Here is a 24,296-nt window from a genome sequence, read left to right on the forward strand (position 1 = left end):
CGCCTTAAACCCATGAATTTCTATAAATTCAGCGGGGCCACGGTGTTCGTAACGGCGCGGCGTGAGGCGGCAGTGTCGCCGTTGAAGGTAACGGGGGCGAGTTCTTTTCGCTCGGTATCCGCGCAGCGACGATTCTCTGCCCCTTTCGCAAAGGCGCCCCGCAGGAGCCGGTAGCAGGTGGAAAAACGACGGCGTTCCCTCCTTTTCCGCGAGGAGGTGGCTTCTGCATTTTCGAACCGAGCAGAGACCGGCCCCGTGGTGGGTACAATACGGAAAGTACGGAGGAGCAATAAACCAGTTTTATTTCCGCGGGGTGGGTTTGAAATTCTAGATGGTTCGGAAGCACCGCGAGACCGATGGGGAGGAAGGGCGCGAGCAGCTCTCTCGGCCTAGTTGTGGATTCAGCGGGGGGCCTCATACATATGGGACCAATTTACAAAAATTATATTCAGAATAAGCGAGGGCCGTGACGGGGGTGGCAGGGGGTGAGGGGCGACCCTCGAAACGTCCTAAGCGGCGTCATTGTCGAAGGATTTTCAAGATTTCGGATGTCTCCTCAAGGGCTAGCCGCGGCTTCCGGTCCGGATAGAGGTTTTCATCCACCGCCGGATCGAGAATTAATTCTTTGCAAGCACCACGGAGCGATTAATTTACGGGAAGGATGAGCGGTTCCCGCACCGGGATTCCTGCAGGATCCGAGACGCTGTCAAGAGCACTGATTGAAATATGGGGTGGAAAAGCCCTGGGCGGCGGCGACGGCGGCGGCGGCGGCGGTGGAATCGAGACGAGACGAGGCGAGTCGCGCACAATTTCAAGCTCCGAACCCGAGAGCACCCTTTAGGCGAACCTTAAATTATCTTAAATTATTCATTACCAAAATTGTAGCTCGCCGTCCCGCCCCATCCACCCCTCCACTCTGTAATCAGACGAACGATGCTATAACAACTGATCTGAAATTTATGCATCACGGCCGCTCGACTATTCGCGCCGCATGCATTATCCCCTCTCTCGAGGGAGGCTACCCTCCCCCCTGCCCTCCGCATTTCCGCTACTCAGACGTATCAAGGTGCACTTGCCCATATGCGGTCTACGGAAAGGATTGTTGCGTGCAGGCACTCGGGAAAACCAAACCGGGCCAGACTTCTTATTCAGACGTATAACACATGCTGAGAGTCTGCTGGGGATATGTGTGAGTGTGTGTGTGTGTGTGCGTATGTCTGCCGCGGGGGTGGGTCCGGATAATATAAACGTTCTCGCGCCCCGCGCCCCTTTCTATCCGGGTATACCGTGCATTTGTCGCACGACGATTTACCTCGCGATCAACCCGAACGTGCCGGATATACAGGGCCGGTGATGCCACGTACTGGGTGGTCGGGAAATACGGTTTTTAGCGAACGTGGAGAGGAAAAGGCTCTGCACGTTTTGTTGAACGACCAGAAACTGGTATCTCTTCAGTGACACTTGTGCAACGCTTTTTAATCGTTGAAACTGATCATTCCTTACCATCGAAACTCGATATTTTTGGATTTTTCGAAACGCATACATTTTTTCTGATTTTTATAGGTCACATTGGACGCTATATGAAATTTTTAACCTAGTGATAATTCAGCACTTTTGATTTTCGAGATTTATATCTTCGGTAGAAATTCAATGTCACCTAGGTTGACGAAATTGTCAAATTCGAATTTAGCACTTTTGGAGAATATCTTCAAAATGTAAGTATAACAATTTATCCGGTTATTCTCCAAGAGTCTGCAGCAAAAAACGATGAATCAGGTTTTTCACACTTGCATGCATCGCGTGAGTCTCACAACGCATAATTAATCGTTATTCTTGCTTCGTACTTTCATAGGCGGTCCAACAGTGAATTGACACTGACAACGCGAAGTAGATAATCGAAAGTTATTTTCCCTCAAAGCAATCAATTTTCGTCGGTGTTCTCTCGGTATTTTCTTATGCAATATACATCAGCCTGATATACGGCGCGATGCGCGATACTACGGGCTTCGTGAATAAAGAAGTAGGGTATAAGAGGGGTGCGGTAAAAAGAAAGGTGTGAATAGCACTCGGCGCCATAGAGAATTGATTCCGTCATATCAAACGAGGGCTACGTCTAGGTAAAGTTTGACTTACGAAAGTTTGTTCTACTCACATTTCGGTGTTTATCAAACAGAGTAGGTATACTCTGTGTTGCTCTGCTTGTCTAAACGAACACTGAGAGAAATCCTAATTCACTCACGAATCGTAACTGTAGTCGACACTTTTTTAAATAAAATACGATTTCGAGTCGGAACCAAACCGAACAATTCCGTACTGACCGATATTCCATTGATCACTAGCCACTGCACGGTCGAAGCTCCAATTTTCGTGATTCGCTTCACTCGGCGCGTACCTAAACACAACAGTCTCCTCTTACTTCGTAAACACCAACGCCCAATGTTTACATTACACCTCTCAGAGGGTAAGAATCACATTTGATAGTCAGTATCGCTACGGAATTCGTCGCGTAACGTTCGTTTTGTTGTTTCGTGAGTGAGTCGTTGAGTGAACAGTGTACGACAAGTGATTGTTTTCTTATATTCGTCACGTGCAGACCCAACGTTCATTAAACTCGAGATTCATCGATCTTCGGTCACATTCACCCCCAGCGGTGCCACAGTTAAAAAGTAAGTGCTTGTTGACAAGAGAAAGAATACAAAAAACAATTAACAAATTAACCACTCACTCAAATCGTTCCCAATGTCGCGGGGAATTCATTAACGCCAGGAGTCTGCGTAACGCGTAATTCGAAGCTCCCGTTTCATTCGAAAGAGGAATTATGCATGTACTCGGGCAATAACGCGGCATGTCCCACACGCATGCCACGCTGGCTTGTGATTAAAGCGTTTGCGCCGGTAGTCACGTGGGGGCTGTTCGTTTTGAAAATTGCGTTAATTTGCCAGGCAACTGAACGAACGAACGAACGAACGAAGTCGGGGTGAATTGCTGGCCGGTATGTACCTAGCCTGGATTCGTGACTGACGCGGTAATCACTGTACCTACAATCACTGTGTTGAATCGCTGTGAAATCATCCGCCGCATTCGAGCTTCGCAAATAAAATACCTGCCCGCCGGGGTGTCGCGGGGGGCGCATTCGGCATTACACGGGTGTGCATCATACACGTGCACGCGAAGCTGCACTTTACACTTACACGAATGTTCAGAGTGGTCGAAATTACCCATATTTGTCTAAACGCTGTGCGTACAATCGGCTTCTGAAGCGCAACCCGCATTCCGCTGTATACGAGCTCCCGCATGCTTCAAACCCCGCAGCGGTCAGAGTCAGGTGAGCAAAAATCAACATCGTCAAACATTTTTGTTTATACCAGTGGTCGAATTTTACCGTATTTTACCGCGTGTGACCGGGATACCGCATTTGCAGATTCATATTTGAGTTTGATATACTTTGAACGAGTTGTTTTTTTTTTTTTTTTTTTTAGTTTGCAAATATTACATAAATAAATAGACACGGAGTATTTGTATTTGCCGTTACTTGTGCCGGAGATTTTTTTTCCCGTAAGTGGGAATGGAAATTGTGAAGGAAAAATTGAAGGTTCCACTAACCTCGGGTCGAATGACGCGGCATTTACCCCGCGAACCACGAGGCTGTAGGGGGTTGCACACATCAAACGACGACGTACGGAAATAATTAGGGAAAGATAACGACCTTTCGCACGGCTTGATACGAATGATAGAGTTTAATGAAAATCTTTTAATTAAAATTTTCGAGTGAAAGAAGCGCAGCCGCGAGAAGAGGAGCCGGGTTACGGTGTGGGTGTATATAAGGGGCAAGGTGGAGTAGGAAGAAAGCGTGGCTCCTCGTTCAGAGTCGGTGGGAAATGTCAAGTGTCATCGCGATAATTAATCATTTATTAATTGGCAAGAAAGACGCGTATCATCCCCTCAAATTGCTCAATTTTCCCTCTAAGCCACTCGTGTTAACTACCCGGTAAGGTATAATTAATTCTAATTAATCAATGCCCGCCTTCGTGTCATCTAGTACCTAGTTAGAGACACTTCTCGCCCGCGCCGTCACATAACCCACAAACCGACAAGTTTTAACAAATCACCTTTCACCACCGCTACTCCCCACCTCCAGGTACACACCTACTCACCTGCCATACTCCGTGCGATTCGTTTCCAACATTTCGCGACTTGTCTCGAACTTGGTTGAAATTTATGACGCCATTTGATTCTTTGATCGAAAAAGCCACGTTCAGCCAACTTCTTTCACCCTCGATTTTGAAGTTACAACTTCGATCCAACAACGTGGACCAGCCTTTAGCCCTGCGTGATGTGATTACTAGAATCTGGATAAATTTGTATTCCAAAAAGCTGCTTTGCGGTGAATTTCCTCCCTTCAGGAGACGCTTCGGTTGATCGCTAACGACCCAACTAGCCGCACTCGTTTCAAATAATTAGCAAAAACGTGACAACCCAGAACCTGAAATCATTCAATTCTCCGAACTGTACTACACATTGGACTTATCGCATGTATAAAACTTGAAGTTTAATCCTTTTGAATAAACTCTAACTTATTTTAAATAAATACTTCGAATAAGTATACTTGTAACCCTGAGAATTTTGAGACAGAAATTCTTAAAACCTCAGCAGCCACGAACTTTAGTCCGCAACAAAAATAGTCTTTGATTTCGAACACGTATTTATCCGGGCCTTGGCGACGGGGTGCAAAAATTGCCGAATCCGTACGGATGCAGGTGCGACGAGGTACAGGAAGAGACTCGGGCGAGACAACAAATGCGGAGGCGCACACAGCCGTGGCATCCTCGAGGATCGCACCGCCTTCCGGGCGGTTCCACGGAGCTGCGTGTTAATTAATTAGCACCCCAGCCTCCCTCGGGGTGCTCTTCTCATTTCTCTCGTCCCGTCTCTGCGCTCAGTCTCGAGAAAGTTTGCCGGGCTTGACGGGGTTCGTAGGAAAATATCTGGCTGCGGGAGCGGGCTCTCCCTTACAAAGTGACGAAGTCAACCGAGGGTCGAGCGTTTCTCCTATATCTGAACCGGGGTCGCCTCCCGCCGACCGTTCGATAAATTCTGAGCTTTACCCGACTCGGTTAAAAGCACGGCCCGGCGTCTCGCGAGTGTCCATCGCTGATACGCCGAAGAGAGATTCTCGGACGAGGACCGGGACCGGGACCGGGAGGGAGTCGCCCCAGGAGGGTGACGACCAAATAACCCGTGATTGATTCGGCAAAAAATTCCCGCCCCTTAAGGTACAAATTGAAAAATAAACTACACATGTCGCGGTCTTTCTCGTCGTCGTCCTTGCAGTCCTGCCTGTGCCCGGCCCGGCATTCCTCGCGCGTCACGGAGCCATAAAATAATAAATTTTTACTCCACCATTTCCAAGCCGTTTCATTTCCTTTTCCCATTTGGCTTTTATTTATTTTTTACTCTCTTTCTTTCTTTTTCATCCTCCCCGCCTCTCTTCTTCACTCCGTTACTCTCGCGCTCGCGTTTCAAACGGCCTGCGAACGCTTGTCGAGTTTGTTACAGTACTTACGGTACTAACGACGTGATTATTTGCCTCGCTCTTTCTATACGGGTTTTGAGAATCGCACAATCGTCGTTCGGCCAAGCGCTACGCTTAACAAACTTCCCCCGGATCGCCGGATTCATTCCCTGTTACCAAAATTGCTTCTTTCTCGTCACGCCATGCCGTTAGCCGTGATCGATTTACAGCTATTATTTGCTCAATCCACTTCGCTACAGGGGCTCGAGGGTCTCAGGTGCATCGGCAGCCTTACGATTTTATTCGATACGCTCCCTGGCCGCCACGGGCTTGAACCGATAGCTCGGAGCGAGACAGGTGAATACCTTCGAAACAAAAGCTCCGCTTCACCTCGGCGTGTAAGCTCCTTACGTCGCGTCGTGCGTTCGTTTGAAAAACAGTTTCGCTTCGTGAAAATCTCTCTCTTAATTAGAATCGCGCAAGCTCGATCAAAAGACTTCCGTCCTCGCAAAGGCTCTACGTTACTCCGCTGCGTGCGAAGCTCATTTTTCATCGAGAAGAAGAGCCGATATTACGGGAGCCCGTTAAGCGTACACACACCTCCGCGTAACACACACGGGAACGGCGCGACGCGACGGGGGAAAAGCTCGCGTCAAGTTCGAGCGAGGCGCGGGTCGGGGGCTGCCGGGTGACGCGATAGCCATGAATATGGAGAGGCTTGTTACCATTGTAGTACAGCGGTGTAGTTCTGGCCTCGGTCTCGCCCGAAGCCCGCCAGACGTGCCCCCGTATCGCGCTCTACAGACGCCGCTCGCTGCGCAGCCATGTGTGAGGAGTATAATACACAGGAGCCACGAGGCCGAGGGTCCTCGACGCCTACGACCACTCCGGAGTCTTCGTTTTATTGTTTAACGCGGAAACGGGGTAAATTTTACAGGCCCCTCGTCCGACGCGCCGATGCAAAAATATACACGCCAAATGCGGAATGCAACTACTCTCCACCCTCCGGCCTCGTTACTTCGTTCGGATCATTTTACGGCTAGACGCGCGTTTCGCTCCTTTTTTCATATTTCGCCGCTGTGGTGCTTGACTGTGAGAGAAGGGGAATTATTTTTCGGGAAATATTATTCAAATATCCTGGATCTGAAATATCTGAACAATTATCCTGCACTTCCTGCCAGTTTGTTGTACGAGAATAACAATGGCAATGGTCGTAACTTGTGCTGCGGTGTGGAGCGTGGATAAAATATCGTCTGCCCAGATTTTTTTGACTCTGCGATGTAATTCGTTTCTATTTAGCCTGAAGAATTGTATTTTACTTCCATAAAGTGTGTAATAGTTTCAACGAATAGTAAATAATTTCGTCGGATTAAATGAAAGATTTATTGATTTTGATGAATTATTTTCTACAATCCCACCTATAATATAATTTCCTCGGCACCATTGTACGAATCAATTCCTCAAACTTACCAACATACTCTTTAGATCGGCGGAATGACGTATTACTTTTCAGAAGTAAAAAATTATTGCTCATATTGGGGATAAAATTTTTCACGTAACCAAGGAATCGCATTCACAGGTGGTTCGATAAATGTAATTTCTCTTAGTTTGCTTACAGTGAATGGTACGTAAAACGTATGTTTACAGCAAATAAGAGTAGCGCCAGCCGGAAAAAGAGCGGTGGGAACAATTTGCTGATTACGTTGAGGAGGTTTGTTCCAAAATTGGTCGCAAGCAGGCCAATAATTGGAAAAAATTACCGCGAGTCTCGTAGTCCGGTCGGCCATGCTCGCCCCTGGCTGTATATTCGCCAATGGTGGGCGGATTGAAGTACAGCGACAACGAGGCTGGAATCCTCTCTGCGTTGGCGGCAGTTCCCATGCCGTGGACTTTAAGTAAATGATGATCGCTGCCATGGAAATTTGGTGGGGTCATTTTTTCACCCCGACTCTCCCTCTCCCTTATTTTCACCCTCGAGGGGCTCGCCTCTCGGGAGTTCCGTGGAGTAACTGATTCTCAAAGTAAATTGGAACGCAGATTGGCGCCGCGCGAAGAGCTCGACCCACCCTTTCACCCCCTCGAAGACCAGCTCGAACCTCTCGCTGAAATGGCCCACGGTAAATCAGCTGCAGATCCCGGTGCAACGCTGCATCGCGAGGAGAGGAGGAATTCTTTCGTGCTCTATGCAGGCCCGGAATGCGTATCTATACATGGAGATGAGTATTTTCAAACCCTATCGAATTACCGAATGCAATTTCAAACGATCAAACACGATTGGGTATCCTTTGATATTGAAACTCTGTAAAACCAGCTCGGATTTCCAATTTTCTGCTCCTCGGATCACTGCGATATCGAGGAAGCACCAAAACCGCCGTGCCGCCCGTCAAACACTCGACGCCAACTCGTTCGGGTTCGTTCATCTTCGAACTCCGAGTCTCTTCCGCGCACGATTTTTCGCAGGTATTCAAGGTGACGGGGTGCGAACAGAGGCCGCAACAAACTCGCAAGCTGCACGCTGACCATCTTCGGAGAAAGTGGATGAAAACCCCTGAGCCTCTCGACCCCGCCGTACCATCACGCCCGTGACACTTGGGTTGGCAATGTTGGCGTTGGCGGGTAGCGGAAGGGAGAGGAGAGGAGAGGAGACGAGAGGCTTCGACCGGTGGACCGAAGTGTCAACACTTCGCAACAGCCCTTCCCAACCCGGTCCCGGTATCCCGTTGCTTCCAGCATCGTCGCAGCTCGGGGTCACACGGCGACCATTTGCTTGTGTGGAGGATCGTACGAGCACCTGGAGAAAGTTGAGTCGGCACCACGTGAGGAGAGTGCGAAGTGAATTGCGGCCGTTAAGCGAACAGCCAGGACCCTGAGAGGGTGAGCGAGAAGCCACCAGGCGCCACACCGCACCAATGGTCAGCCGAACAACATCGGCAAACGCATCATGGGGGGATTTGTTCGCGACTTATCTCGAATCAATTCGGTTGTGTGTCGTACGTGTGTATACCCCGGCACCCGATCCCTCTTATGACCCCTTTTCACGGCACGAATGCCTCGCTCGACTCGCTCGTCGACTGTGTCAATAACTGATAGCATTACTGCCACCCGTTTCGACCACTATCATATATTAGCCAGGCGCCAACGTCCCGCTGCCGCGGCACCGACGCCGACAAGAATCCTTCCCCCCCCCCCCCCCCCGCATGAATTGGGGATGAAATTCTGATAGGCAGCTGTTAAGGAAATCGACCCGGTGGATCCGGAAATTGAAAATCTCTCTCTGGCTGTTCGGTTGATCCGATCAGAAAACTGATTCCGGTCAGAACCACTGCTTTGCCCCGTAACACATACGCGCTCCCACGAACCCACTCGCTCTCGAATAATATTTATTCATTGAGCAGAACTCCGTTTCGAGCATGCCGGCCAACGTGACCGTCTTGTTCGGCGTATAAACCGCGCGTGTACGATTCCTACGGTATTACACTCTTCCTCGATGGACCGTGAAAATTTTCATACGTAAGTACATAGCTGACGGGATTGGTTCCCGGATTTTGTCTCGTCGGATTGAACAGCCTCGTGGAATAGCTGATGAAGAACGCGGTGAACCGCCAAGAAAATAAGCCAGTCGATTCTTTTTCATCGAATCGTTCAGTCTCGCCAAATATACAGAAATGAATCGTGTTCCATTGGCAGTAATTCAGGAAACGAAAATGAGTTGTCCAATTGTTCGAATGACAAAACCAGAAAGTAGAAAAATCCTCGACACTAAGGACAGTTGAATTTAATTCGTCGGATGAGAAACTTGGGTAAATTTGTTTGTCTTCGTTCACCGGGATCGTTTGAACTCTCGGATTTTCCCCACTGGAAACTATTAACGCCTTTCCCCGGCTGTCGAATCATTCAAGGGGAAACGATCGCGAGAGGATATTTTTGACAGACGTTCAGACACGAGGTTATTAGACGTTTGCCGCGGCGCGAGGAACGGAGGAAGAGTCGTGGGAGGGGGGGCATCGATCACTTTCGTTAATTGATTGCGGCGGGATCCTGGTGGGCGTCCTGACTGGCGTCGGGACACTCGAGGCGTCCCTGGGAGGACGTCGCGACGTAACTCGATCGCCGGTCCCCGGATCAACCTTTGTCACTTTGCTGGCGAGCATCGGAACTTTCTTTTCCGCGAGTGTCACGACTTTTCCCGCTATAACTCGATACAACTTCTCTGGCACTGGCTTTGCCTCGATCCCCGCATCGCGTTCGGCTCCACCGCTAACTCTCAACACTGGTTTCATGCCAGACCGGCCGTCTTCGTTAAGCCCGTCCAATTAGCTCCCGACCCGAATCAGCCCCGGGAACTTGGACGAATCTTCAACCGGATCGTCCCTCATATCACGCCGATCCGGGAGTCGGTCCAGCTACTTTGGCAGCGCGTCAAACTTGCGTTGAGAGAGTGGGAGCGAAAGAGAGTTCCTTTGGTCTGACGTGGATTAAAAATCCGCGAGGGGGAGGAGGAGACGGGAGTGGTTGGTCCGGAGAAGCACCGGCATTTATCTCGAAAGTACAGCGGAGGGAGAACGAGGGGCTTTAGGGGTGGCCGCGAAAACACTTCGCCTTTATATCGTTCTATTAAAATAAAACGTTTTTTACGAACGTCTCTTTCCATTTCTAACTACTTCACAGGCGTAGGTAGGCAAGATACCACCTTACATCCGCCTCCGTGATGCAGCGATAGATGGACGGAATTCTTATCGCTTCCAAACGTCGAAGGCAAAAAAGTTTCCCACCGCCTCTCGACTGACTTATAACACTCGGTCCGTTTAATTAATCCGTGCTCTATTGATCTTTTTCGTCCTCGCGAGGAAAGGAGACTTTTAATGTCATCGCGAACGCCAAACTCGTGATTAACAACAGGATCGAAAAATATTCGTCAAAATTGGATGAACTGAATTCACTTCAGCGTGCCAACCACATAAGTGAACAAGGGGGTGGAGAAGGGATAGGGAAATAAGAGACGGGGTGGGCACCGACTAATGGCACCTTAATGGCGGCCAAAAACGTCCCCTGCCTAAAGTCCCGGCCCATTTCATCCTCCAGAGCAGCCCCGTCCTCGTTTCACTCCGGATCGCTAGCTGTCCAAGATAATAGAATTCCGCTCTATAATCTCGCGTTTTACGAGGACTGAAGGGAGTTGCGTTGGCAGCGGGAAATCGGGGTGATGCGGAGCAAAGGGAAGGGGAAAGGGAACGGAGGGAGGGGGCTTGTTTTCTCGAGAGAGATAAAAATGTTAATTTAAAAATAAGGCGCTAGTTGGGATTAATAGGGTAATAAAAAGGCTCGTTGTCTCCGGGAGTTTCTCTCTTGCACACCCTCCACCCCCACCCCTTCACCCCGCCTCCCGGGTAACCCGTGGCACCGCGTCGTCCCTGTCCCCGAACATAATAGGATAATTCAAAATTATTGCAAATTAGGAGGAACCTTGTTTGCCCGAGAATCACAGCGACAGGTTCGTAAGGAGAGCACCGAGTCGCTTCCGAACCGTTCCATGCTAATGCCCGGTGCTCTTCTCTCGTCCTCGGTCATGCGTAATTTGAGTACACATTCAATAAGCCGCTAACCTCCGCTAAGCCGTCCCGTTGTTTACTAATTAATTCACGACTCTGGGTATAACGGGGATTCTTTTTGTCTACCATGTAAAAAACCACACTCCGAATGTTCCCCTATTCCTTCCAAGGTTTGCTCTTCGTTACAAAGTCGTCGTTGACAGAATAATGTCACCGTCGTATTGAAATATATTTTCATCCCGTCAACGTATCACGAAATAATAATTTTAATAGAATTTTTCCTGAATACGGTAAATGGCGTGTAAATCGTGAAAAAAAAAAAATCCTCTATATAATACACATGTAGTAGACGGTTCCTTTGGAGGGTGAAAATTTCCTTCGTTTCACCTTCCGGAGATTTTAATTTACCGCCGCGGAGCTTTGGCGAGGAGGGTAAATTGAAATCGAGGGCTTTGACGAGGACAAATCGTTGCCGGGGCTTTGACCAGAGTACGATGCGAGCTCGCACGAAGTTGTCAGCGATTATTATAAGGAAAGTTGACCCGGGTTGGTCGGGGAGGACTCCCCCCGAGGTTACGGTCTCCCTTTTCCTCTAACTCGGGTTCCATCGCGTCTGCGGTAGCCGGCAAAGTGTAGCTTCCGATGAAAGTTGAAACGCAATTTTCGCCGAGCTCCGATCTAACTTACGATGCGCGCTACCGCGCGTCGTTGATATCTATATTCCCGGGCCGACTGGTTTAACTTTTACTGCCGCACGGTTATACCCTGCAGCACGGGGTGCAGAGCGCTCTCCCGCATGCTGCGGAGGAACGGATCGCAATCGTTCCCCGACTCCGGTCTCCCGCCGCGTCGCCGAGGCTGACTCAATCCTGGCCGAGAGAACGCGCGGGGGTGGAAATAAGGCACGGGGGCTAGGCTAGGCTATCGCAAAGCCGCGCACCGACGGGAAGACGGGGTTTTTGATCCAGGCACTGCACCGAGCCCGAGGGTGCTTTGTATTCAGTCGAGGATCGGCGCTATCTGTTTATTCCGAAACAAACCCGTCTCCTCGAGGCCGCTCCGTGCAGCCGCCCGTTCGGAACGTCTCTATTTTACAAAATTGATCGCACACCCGACCCGGACTGCACTCCCGGATCCGAGCGCTCCGCACGTCACTTTCCGCACGCCGTGTCGAAGGCCTGAATCGAAAAGGACACGCTTTGCCCGAACGGACCGTCCTCGCTCTCGGTTATTAGAGTTCAATTCGAGGCGACAGAGACGCGGCTCGGCACTCGCCCCTTCATGTGATAAATATTCAGCGAGACACCGCCGCGATACCTTGGGCCCCATAAAGTGTCCTCGAAAAATGAGACAGGGGGCTAAATTCGTTCGACATTCCGTTATGTTCCCTCTCCTTTGCCACCGTATTGTAACGCGTTTCGACGAGGACGAAGGTGAAGGACAACGCGCCGGATGACTCGAGGCTCGCGGTCGGAAGCTGGAGCGATACAGTAATTAGAACTGAAACCGGTTACTTGATCCTTGGACGTTATCGCGTTTGATCTTTCGCAGAGACCTCAGCGGAACCCCTTCCGGTCATCCTGCAGGCCACGGGGCGTACGCGGATACATAGATATACAGATATACATACACGCCACTTCCCAAAATGATGATATTAGTTTGCGGAGGAGCAAAAACTCCCCTTTCTCCGTTTCACCCGGGGTTAATTAATCACAGCTTCTCCTAGCTGCGGGGTGTCTGTTGCGAAGCGAGAACTTCCAGAACATCCTATCCCATTCTCCCGTCTCTATCAATTGATCCTGCGGGAGGACGGCCTCAAGAAGCGAGTGTTCGGGCGTGGGGAACCGGAGACAACGACTGACTGTCAAGTAGCGACTGTGGTAGGCAGGTGCAGGGCACTACAGTTGCCAGTTAGCTCGGCAACGGGGGCTGGTGGAAGAGAAACTGTACAATAGTCAGCGGGACTGGGACGCTGCATCGCGCACGACTCGCGTGTGCGGAACCGGGAATAACAGGGAACTGGATTGGGAGGAAAGCACGCGCTGCCCAAGAGACGAAAAGAGCGAAACTTAGTAACCCCCGACCCTCTCTTCTCCGGTAGCAGGAAGAGCTCCGCAAGGGCGGATGGAGCGGTGTTCGCGCACGTGACCGGCGAACGAAGCAGATATCTCGGAAAACTATTGACCTCTTACCCGTGGCAATACACTACACAAAGAGCGGGGGAGCGCTACAACGAGAGAGGGAGGGGAGGGCTGAAACTGAAGCCGAACCCGAGAGAAGAGAGAGCTCTGATTAAATTCCCGCGGAATTTAGGTGATTCCACGTTGATTCGATACAACGCGTTTCATAGTTGGATGCACACGAATAAGAAGCAATAAAGCCTCGTTTGTTAAGTCCAAATTTCAACTCCAGCACCACGCTCGACCGAGGGTGAACTGCAATTTTAGAAAAAACAAACGAGACGATGCTCGCGAAAAATGTGAAGAGGAAACAGAATCCGGAGGCCGAGAAATCGTTATTCCGGTCAACAATGTCGGCGCGATCGATATACCGAGAACTGGGATGAGAAAAGTACTCCGTTTCAATTGACACCCATGTTTTACGATCATTTTTGTTACCTATGGTCTTCAACGACAGAAGAAAACAGTAAGCATTTATCGTTTGATTCAATTTGTTTTTGCGCAAAAAGAAGTTGAAAAAAGTGACGGTATTAAATCATTTTGGGTGAATCTTATCGTTGATAATACTTTTTTTTGAAAGAAAAATTTTCCGGTTTGTTATACCGAATCACCCGCTGAGTGCGGTGAATTTTAGATCCCAGTGAACGTATGTTCTAATAAACAACAACACCGCGTTACAGCCAACGCGAAAAAAGTGTGATATATCGGGCGTATCATATTCACGCGAAGCTTACCCCTAATTGCCGGTATCGCGTTGAACGGAGGTTGGAAAGAAGAACGAAGCCCCGCTGCGCACAAGTTTCATACCCCTTTATTATTCATTATTGTCGGTTTGTAAAACTGCGCGACGGACGCACGGGTAGAGGAACGTTGTCGTAAACCGTGCATACCGGGCGTGTAAATACCGGTCGGTATATCGCCGGGGTGGGCATATAACGTAGCTTATATTTTCCGAGAGCGGCGAAGGGGGCGAGTCACGGATGGATCGACGAGCCACGCGAAGGAAAGCCCGGAACGGAAACTTTCCATACGAAGGCAGTAAAAACCCGGCGTGGAAATGGATTCGGTGCGTCAACGAGGGCCTCGCCGGAGTCTGCTCCCCGCAAGATATAATAAAAAGTGTGTATCGTGATTCGCAGTCGTAAAATAAAATGATCGCGTTTGATGGACACACGTGCAATCCGTGTGTGGTTGTACGGGACGTACGTACACGCCTTCGCGTAGCCAGGAACACTTCTCCGCGGTTGCCAATTAAATCGGAACTGACCCAAATGTCCGCCGCGGCCGAGGCGTGTGCCCAACCGGAAGCCGGGTGAATTATTCAATGCCTTTGAGTAGTAGAGCCGGACGACCACGCCGCCGCGCGAGGATCAAATTATATTGTCTCATGCACTATGCATTCGTCTCGGAATCATAAAAATTGTTTCATGATCGATCGGCGGAGGGTGAGGCCGAAGGGATATACGCTCCTGATTATCGGGATGAAACAATAAAGGGATTACACACGCGGCGTGTCCCTTAATTCTTGCCCGTCACTGGGCACGCTGCGGGGTGAAACCGCTGCAGCTCGGACCGAACACCCGGGGTGAAAGAGGGGGAAAAACAAAATCTGGGATTTCATATTCCCGCTTGTTTCGTAATTGGATATTGTCCGACCAGATTAGAGTTTTAATTCCACTACAGATATTTCGGACGGCTCGCTCATATCGCACCCGATTCCCCTCGTTGCAATAGGATCCGCAAAGCGCCGCGAATAATACACGGGCGAGAGACAGGTACACGCATTCGCGCGTTGGTTCGAGAAATAGGATAAAAAGAGAGGGTGCAAAAAGAAAGAAGAGCGAACGGCGGGGGGAGGGAGGGGAGTGGGGTGAAAAAAAAAACAAAACTCAAATAAAAAATAAAAAAGCGGAAAAAGGGACTAGCGGGAAGAAAGGCGGTGGCGGAATATGCTGACTTCTCTCAGCGACGGGCTCTGGGCGACCACAAAGGATCCTCTTTCACGGTTCCCTCAATTCCGTGCCAGACATGCCCCCAGCAATTATCTACTCCTGACGCTCAGGACAGCAGCCGAAAGGCCACTAACGTCTGTCGCGTGGGATAACGCGCTTCCAGATGCGTCAATTTCTTTCGTACCCTTCGCCGGCTTGTTTTTCTATGTATTCGTGGATATTTTTTTTCATTTCTTTCTACCCTCTCACCTGGCCTTCGTCTTTGTTTTGGGTTTTTTCCCGCCCCTCCCGTTTCTCCCCACACCTGGTGAGCTGCATTCGGCAGTTGGGGGTGGTTTCGGGCCCCCGGCTTTTACCGGGGATGGTTACTGGCCTGATATGCAAATATATTCATTACGTGCGGGGCAGCGCTGCGGCCGTCGTTCCGGCAAAAACAGTTGAACCGCATTCATGACTGCTCCCTTAATTAGAGGCGTGGAAAGTCGAGAGGAGAGGAGAGGAGAGACGCGCCGCGTTGTATCGAGCGCAGGTCGGTGCAGGATCGGACAGCCAGGATCCGCCCGGTACAGGATTGATTTCGCGACTTGCCCGCAAGACCGCTGAGCCGAGGAAATTGAAGACCAGACTCTGAAAACGTCGAATACCGTCCCATCGATCCTTCCCAACACGCGAGAGGTCCCTTGTTTGTTCCAAAATGCACAACTTATGGGATTCGCGAAGCGCGCGAGTTCAAATCCCGCGATAGTCGAAACGGAACAGAGTCGAGGCGAAGCCGATCCTGCGGGAATGACGGGCGGGGAGGACAACGAGAACGATGCTGGACTCGAATAGTTGGGCAAACTTGCAACCCGCGGTAATCAATATCGCGGCTAATGGGGTCGCTGACAAGGCCGCGCGCGCGGAAGCGGATCCAAGAGATTTGGCGATCCAGGCGTCCTTCGCGAGGGTCGATCCTATCCTTGGTAATTAGGATCGAATAAGATCCGGTGTAATCTCCTTCTGTACGGCTTTAAAAGCCGGGAAATCCGTGGAGAAAAATCGCGAAGCCCTTCCTTTCGGAGAAACCCGAGCAAAGCTGGACAATACTTGTTCCGACTGGCAACTCAAGCTCGGTGCAACCCACACATGGATCCGGGTACGTGTACCTCTGCATACACACTCCTACATCCGAGTAGCGCGCGGTCGAGAGACAGCTTGCCCAACAGCCAACGGAAACGAATTACCCCTTGGCTACAAATCACAGAAAGAGAATACAACAAATTAAGAACTGCTCGCGGCCCCGTTTCCCAGCTCCGGCTTTCCGGATTGAGGCGACGTGACGTGACGTCCGACAAGACGAGAGAGCAACGCTTCAACGCGATACGGACGGCTGACGTCTGCAGGCTTCTTTCACTTTCCGCGAGAAGAGGTGACGAAGATGAAACGAACGCAAGCCCGAAGCTTTTCTTTCCCTTCGGAGGGCGCTTTGGTTGGTCAGCGACTGCAGGTGTGACGCGAATTTGGTGCCCCAGTTGCTTGTTTTGAACGCACCTATGCCTTTGACTCTGCTTGAAATTACATGATCAACTGAACCGTTTGAAAGCTAGTGAATTTCTGGGGGAATGTAGACCGCTGATTCAGTCGGGCTTAAATTGGTCCACGTTCGGATCCAACGATCCGTTTCAATTGCCTGGCACATATCACCGTGGCGATAATTACGGTACGGAGAATCGTTGCAATACAGATGATGCATGATCAGCGGAAAAAACTGTCGATAAAGCGATTAATAAATACTTCGAGAAGCCTCGGCGAGCGGGTTTTGGTCCAACTTTCAGACGGCGTGGTTGATCCGTGCGAGCGTTAAATATCAAGGAAACGTTAATGGAGCGCAAACGGATTAGCTAATAAATCTCTAGCGAAGAGTCAAGCGAGGTGCGAGAGGAGTTGAGCCGAACGGAGCTAGTCGAGCGGATGGCGGGCTGCTGCTGCCGCTGCTGGGGATTCATTAACCGACAACGCGATAAATATCCACTCGCCTTGCGCGCCTCGCGGACGGGCTCCTGGAACAATAGTTATACAGTATATTTATGCAAAGTTTCGCCGAGCCGGTTGGGGCGGCATTGTGCACCCCCGACGTGCCGTTGTCTGAGGGGGTGGTTGACGCCGCCGAGGATGCCTACCCCCGAAAGCAAACGCCACCCCCGTATCACGTCGCGACTCGAGACGTCCAAGGTCCGTCCGGGCGGGCGTTGGGCCAAACAAAACCGGTGCGAGCGAGCGCCAAGTTTCCAAAGTTTACCAAGTTTCCAAATTTCCGGCAGCTCGAGACTCGACCGCGATGCCGGGGGTCCGTTTGACTTGGACAAGGACTCCCACGGTCTTCACGCTTCGAGGGGGCGAGCACTCTGACGCTGCGGTGATCCCAAAACTCCATCACTCCTGGTCCGACTCATGACCGATAAATGGGCAGAGTGGGATCGCGATATTCGTTGAATGGTCGTGTTTCGAGACACCTTCGCATGATCGTGAACGTGCACCGCAATGCGGAACTTGAAAAGACACCTGTGAACGCGATGAACAGTCCAATATTACGAATGTTGTAATACCAACAGACTGAAAAGTCGAAATAAACATGTAGGTTTATGCGATACCTACAACTAAAGTCGAGTTCATGAAATACAGTAGTTTGCGATTTTTATATACTTTGTAGAATTGCACCGTGGTATTTCATTTTTATTAATTATTAACTTAGCGCCGAATGTTGCATCTCTGAAACCAGCGTAGAATTCAACGCAATGGTCTAGTTTCATTGAATACGAATTCTGTGAGAAGATCTTCAACATCATCTTAACATCGACGTTTCATTTGCCTGGCACGTGACCAGCTCTTCAACGAACTTCGTAAAATATTAAGTATCGTGGGTTAATGTGCCTCGATTCGTTAATTCTCTTCGTAAATCGAGTCAAGTGCATTAATTTTAAAATTGCTTGAACCGTCAATTTTGTAATTGCGTTTTTTGACACCCAATCGAAGAACTACCGAAATGTATATTCGGTTATTCAGCAGAATGTTAATCATTATTCATGCCCAATTTTTTTTGTCAAACTTATTTCACCACATAAATAAGCTCCCGTCTATCCTGAGAATAACCAAATTCCTCGCAACACGGTTCCTGCAGTAGGGAACGGAAAGCTACTTAAAGTTAAAAAACAAAAAAAAAAACGACTGGCACATCTTTATAGTCGAATTCTAGAAATATGCTCGAACTTTGTTAGGCATTTTTCATGCACAATGACACACTGATATCAACAAACTAGCCCAGTGAAGATAAATTCTGATCATTCCAATGCGGTTCGTTCTTCACAGTGAAGACAGGGGACGCGAGATACGCGTTTCAGGGCAACATTCCACGTCTGACGAACGGAACCCGTGATTACGTAGATCCGTACGAACGAATGGCACTCTCGTAAAGCCATTAATCCCATCAAACGATATGACACGTGAATCCGTGTCGAGATACATAATAAACAACATAATCAGATATCGTGATCAAAGAGTGTGTACGGTTCAATTTCTCAACTCACGAACCAATTTCTTAAACAGCGCGACTACGGCTTGGTTTATGAATACCAAATGTGGAAATACAGAAGCTACCGGTATAGTCGAGCACAACCGAGTACAACCTCAGCGGTATGTCGGTTCTAATTTGAGTGGATATAGGAGCGAAAGAGAGAAGTATAGTTGGCCGAAGGGAGGGGGTATGATGTGGATTAGAGAAAGGCAGAAAGCTCCTCGCGTGTTAATTGTTAAATTGGCAAAGGCACTTCGTCGAGCAGTGATCAACCACCGTAGGGCGGGAAATAACCCCGCGTTCAATGGGCATTCGTGCAGCAAAGAGTTTTCGGAAGTTTGATCGCCGCTTTTGTCGGTTGGGTCGTGGTTTACGGGGGGTTCGGTGGTTTTCAGAGATACGTTGCAGGCTTCGTGGCAGCTCGAGCGAAGAAAAGTTGTTATCTGGTTCCCCATCCCCGGGGCTTCGGGTGGTGATAAGCCGGGGATTTGTATCCTTGTGTACGGCAGACGCGGCGCGGATTGAGCCCCGTTTCGTCAGCCCGTGCCGCGTGGCGTAGATCCGAAATTAGGGAAAATTAGTAGCGGGATCAGGCGTTACTCGGACCGGCTGAACGCCGAGTATTAAGTTCCGTTCAACCCTTGTCTTGGGCCGACCCAAATCGCCCGGCCCAATCGAATACCCAAAGTTTGTTCGGGCGGTCGGGTGAACCGGCGATCGATTTGCCAGCCAATTTCCACCGTTCGTCAGGATAACAATTCGCGGCTCTGGTACCGACACATCGGTCCCGACGAACCGGCGACGATCCCGTCGCTCCTGGCTCGGGGGTGGGGGAGGAAGAGGGCGCGGTATTGAATGAATAACGAGGTTATAAACGGAGGAAATGACAGGAGGGCAAAACGGTATTTCAACCCTAATAACTGGAGCCCTTAACATCGCACCAACTCCACGTCTATTTCCTCAATCAAGGGGTTGAATCGATACGCAAGGGATGTTCCCAATTATCACTAACTACTGCTTCGCGAATGAGATATACTCCGGTTGGTGCTAATTAACCACGACTCCCGCCGCCGCCGTGCCCGATGTTCTTTGGCGGCGACTTCGACGCCTCCCCTCCGACCCGTGACACTCGACGTTTTTACCCGACGAATTCGGCGACGTCGTCTCGACGCGCGTTGACTCCGAATGGGAAAAGATACCGCGTGTAAAGGGCGCTCGGACTTCGCTTCTGCAAATTGGCCCCGTCCCGTTTCACTCGCACCAATCACTTACGCTTTAGTGACAGGCTTGTCAAGATAGAAGCTTCGGGAGCTTTGCCTGACCCGTAGCCTCGGATGGTGTTGCCTTCTCTAATACCCTAACCGACTCCGTGACTCTGTGTAACAGCGCTGATAAAAGTCGCCTCATTCACTGCCAAGTCACGGATGGCGTATCATCGATTTTCCAAAGAGAAACCCCCGAATTACATAATATCTTAAGTCGAATATATTCCTGGCCATTCTCCAACCAGACTATGTATGATGGATGACCATTATTACATCGCGGATGCGCACTCCGAAGTGCTTCGCCCCCGTTTCAACGTACCAAGCACTGCGCGTTAATTGGGGAAAAAATTGGCTGTTTCATATCTCGACCGAGTACCTCGAGCTGCTTATTGTTTGTTTGATTGTTTTTTGTTTTTTTTTTTATTTTTTTTCACTTCTTCATCGGAGTCGTCACTTCGGCAAAGCAGACGCGTCGACCGCGCATTCTCCTGTCGCCGTTCGCTCACATCGCGTGATCAGTTTCACACCATTTCGCGCAATTCTCTGCTAGACGGTACCTTGGTGCCCACTGCGTGCGCGGCTATAAATCAATTCAGAGCAATTCTCTTCTCCACCCCCGTTTTCCGGCGGAGGGCCTCCACCTCCACCCTCTGGATTCGCCACCCGCCACGTCGCCATTTGATGATCAGACACGCGATGTAACAATTACTAACCCGCGGACCGAACATCGCTCATAATATCTATCACTCGTGAGTAAAACGGTCGACTAATGAACCCCCTCCAATAGGGCAAAATCACCGACTCTGGCGAGAGCCAGCTTGCATCTATTTCCCACTGCAAAATACTCCCACGGATCTGTAATCTCGGTGTATTGGAAAAAAAGGGGACGATTTGTTTTTTCAATTATATCGGACACCGAGAGCTTGCGAATATTGCAGGCTCAAAATTGTTTACCATGTAAAGATGATCGTGACGTGTCACAAATTTTCTGGCAAAAACAAAATAATTTATAAAATCATCATAACCGTCCATGATCAGAAACGTGTCTATCAAGTGTTCGCACCTTTGACCAATCGTCGAGAAATGAATAATATGATTGGTTTCAACTGAAATAGTTCGCGATGTATGTTACCTACCAGCAAATTGATGGAAAATTTGAATCAGTGGGGAATAAAGGTTATAACGCGTGTTACGACGAGCGCAATTCATGTTTCGAGAAGTTAATAGTTTGTGTAGATATGTATGCATAGGTACGTACCCCGCACTATACGTATATAATAAAACAAGTTTGCCGCGCTGGTTTGTTGTACAGGTGCTCGAAATATGCATGTCAAATTCAGCGTTTCCGTGTATGAATTTACTCTCGGTACCGGTGGAGGAGGGGGTGGGGATTGCGAGGGGTGGCGCGGCAAACCCAATTGTCGAAGTTTGTATATGACGGGGTGGTGTGGGTGGGGGGTATACGTCGCTCGTGAACGGCGCACGTAAAGAATTATTGAACCACGGCGTGTAAGCCGTCGCGAGTGCGATAACGCGGGTGACGCGAGCTGAAATGGCGGGAGTTTACCTGTCGAAAAGGGAGACAGAGAGTAGAACAAAAAAAAAAAAAAAAATGTAGAAATAAAAGAAAAATAAAAAAGAAAAATAGAAAAAAGTTTGAAAAGCTATTTGCGCCGGCATTGCGCCCACGCCTGTCGCAACAAGGCCATTGGTTGTGGGTGGTCTTCGTCACGGTGCGCGCGTGTGTATGCACGCGTTGCGAACACAGCCCCACGACCTAATATTCAGTTAAAAGTTTCGATGCGGCGGAGAGGGTGAAAAGTTTCATCGAGATAACGAGAGAGGGCAGCCACTGGTAGGTTGGTATAAGGAACCTGAAGAACCAGCCCACGCATTTGCTATTCATGAACAAGAAGAGTCTACTGGGTTCTGCTAGCTTTAATATTCCATCATTTGGAAATTAGCTCTCTTTTTGAGACGGAACGCCCGCAACGTGGGAGGTTATGAGCTTAATGCCGCAGAGAAAGAAGGCTTCCCCACGGGGAGGAAAGGGGGGAACGGAAGTGAGAGAGAGAGAGAGAGAGAGAGAAAGAAAGAGCCAACCATCGTCCGTGGTAATAAAACGAAAAGCTTCGCGCTTATGCGCTACGTACCGGTATATATATATTGTAGCGAAGTCGTGCTTGCACCCCTTGTACACCTTGTAAGAATGACCAAAAATAACGACGCAATACATTATCAATTTGTGCGATTGAAATATCAATTATTATCGTTGTCTTATTTACTGAATATCTGTTTGATATAATTAGTGATAGATGAATGAATAAGTTTACCTGAAATTAAAAATATTTTGAATGAAACTGTAAATTATCAAAAAAACTTTTCCGCCGCTAAGACTGCGTATTGAAATTTACGAAATTATGATCTCATATGTACGGTTTCGAAAAAATACGAAATAATCGATTAATTAATCAACTTTTACCGATTCAATCGAGTGGTGCTCGATTATTTTTTTGAAGTCGATTAATCGATGCATCGATTTTTCACCATCGAATGTTTCATCATTGCTTACTAAACTTAGTAAACTTACTCCGCCAACTAGTATTATTGTAACAGAGAGTCAGTCTCCAAACTGTATCATGCAGGAGCTCTTCGATTCAAAATAATATATCCGCTTTTCGACACATTGTTCCTTGCTCAGATCATTCTTTGACTCGACGTTTGTTCATTACCCACAGATGACCCATTCGTTCCTCTAGACGTAATCCTAGATCGCCCTTTATTACAATATTATGTATACGTACGGCCATTTACAAGGTGTATGTGTACGTACTTCGTGAAAAGAAACGAATATTGCTGGGAGTAAATAGTGACTTGGATAGGAGGCGAGGTTGAGGAGGAAAGTTGTGTTAAAAAATTCAAGCCTTCCTCAAAGATTTACGCATCTCTGTCTGGTTTTCATCACCGGTGCGCGGCTACTCCTGCGGGAATCGGCAAAGCCGTTGGGTGCGATTCCTCGCTGTGTCTAGAAACGAAATCGCGAATAGGAAGGAAGAGAGAACGCGAATAAGAAAAATAATTGACGGAAGAATTGCGGCGAGCAGCGAATGCAAAATATTCGAAAACGAGACGACAAGTTGCAAATAATTATCACCCCCCTACCTTCGGTGGCGTTTCAATTTTCCCACGTGAAATAATATCGCTACGCGTTTTTCTTCTTTTTTATTTTTATTCACCAGTTTCCACTTTTTTATTTATTTCTCTCTCTCTCTCTCTCTCTGCTTTTGCTTTTGCGCCAGTTTTTTCTCCTCTTCCAGCGTCCGACGAGTGAATTACGGCTCTATTTCCCCGTAGGTACGCCACGTATACTATACGTATGAGGGTGAATGCAGTTTTTCGATTCGCTGTACCATCACGGAGGGTAATTACTCCTTCGCACCGCGTATAAGAACAAATATACTAGATTATTTTTAATGGACAGTGCCTGTCGATATTTTTCTCGTCCATCATACCCGTTCCACCGCCTCGCCGAGTTACGCGGGCAGGATAGAGAGATCCTCGGTTTAATGGTCAACGCTGGTTTCATGCTCGGTGTACCGATATTAACGGGTCCCGCACCGCGGTGTCGGTGCCGTCTGATTTTTGCACCGTTTCTCCTGGCCCACATAGCCGCCCTCCGTCTATCACATTAAAAACTGACTCGCGGCGAATCCATTTCGGGCCAATACGCTTTATCGGATATCGCGTTACGCTACACACGTATATCGGTTATACCTCTGATGTTTATACCTATGTAAAAAGTATCCGTGCAGGCGTAGGGAATCGTCAATGCGGAAAACTGCACCGCTTCCGTATAAATCGAATAAAACCACCGTCTCACCGCGGCGCGTTGCAGGTTCGCGAAATTGACGGTTAAACGACAATCGGAAGAAACAAGTTATAACGGTTAAAACTGGGATTGACGAGCGCGTTTAAGATCGCTGAAAAATTCATCGAATTCCTAAAAGTCTCCGGGCGGCGGTGATCCGGATGCCTAAAGACGCCGTGTATCTATACATATTGTATAGCCTCTTACTCCGGAAAACACGAAAAGTTTTGCAGGGCTTAGTATACGGCTTGTGGATTAGGGGCTAGGAGAGTCGGGAAAAAGGTGACTTGCGATCTTCCTCTTTCTATCACCGCCGGAAGAAACTTTCCCAGCTCACTCGCGGCGAGATGCGTTGACGGGAGTTGATATTTCTGGGGAGGGGTCACTGCGGGCTATACGTAGAGCGCGGATAGCTTGCGG

The 24,296-nt window shown here is 49.0% G+C and overlaps 1 protein-coding gene across 5 annotated transcripts in view; it reads right to left on the bottom strand.

Annotated features, from left to right (window-relative positions):
- LOC124222387 (nucleolysin TIAR) overlaps window positions 1-24,296 on the bottom strand; it is a 376,350-nt gene that overhangs the window by 214,762 nt on the left and 137,292 nt on the right. The window contains exon 1 of one of the 5 annotated variants that reach the window (XM_046633279.2): window positions 2,153-2,308. The exons of the other annotated variants lie outside the window; for them this stretch is intronic. The gene's annotated coding sequence lies outside the window, so the exon portion shown is untranslated. Of the gene's footprint in view, window positions 1-2,152; window positions 2,309-24,296 lie in introns of those variants that run through there. 5 annotated transcript variants of the gene reach the window in all.

Source organism: Neodiprion pinetum, chromosome 6 (genome assembly GCF_021155775.2).
Source record: "Neodiprion pinetum isolate iyNeoPine1 chromosome 6, iyNeoPine1.2, whole genome shotgun sequence".
Classification (NCBI taxonomy): domain Eukaryota; kingdom Metazoa; phylum Arthropoda; class Insecta; order Hymenoptera; family Diprionidae; genus Neodiprion; species Neodiprion pinetum.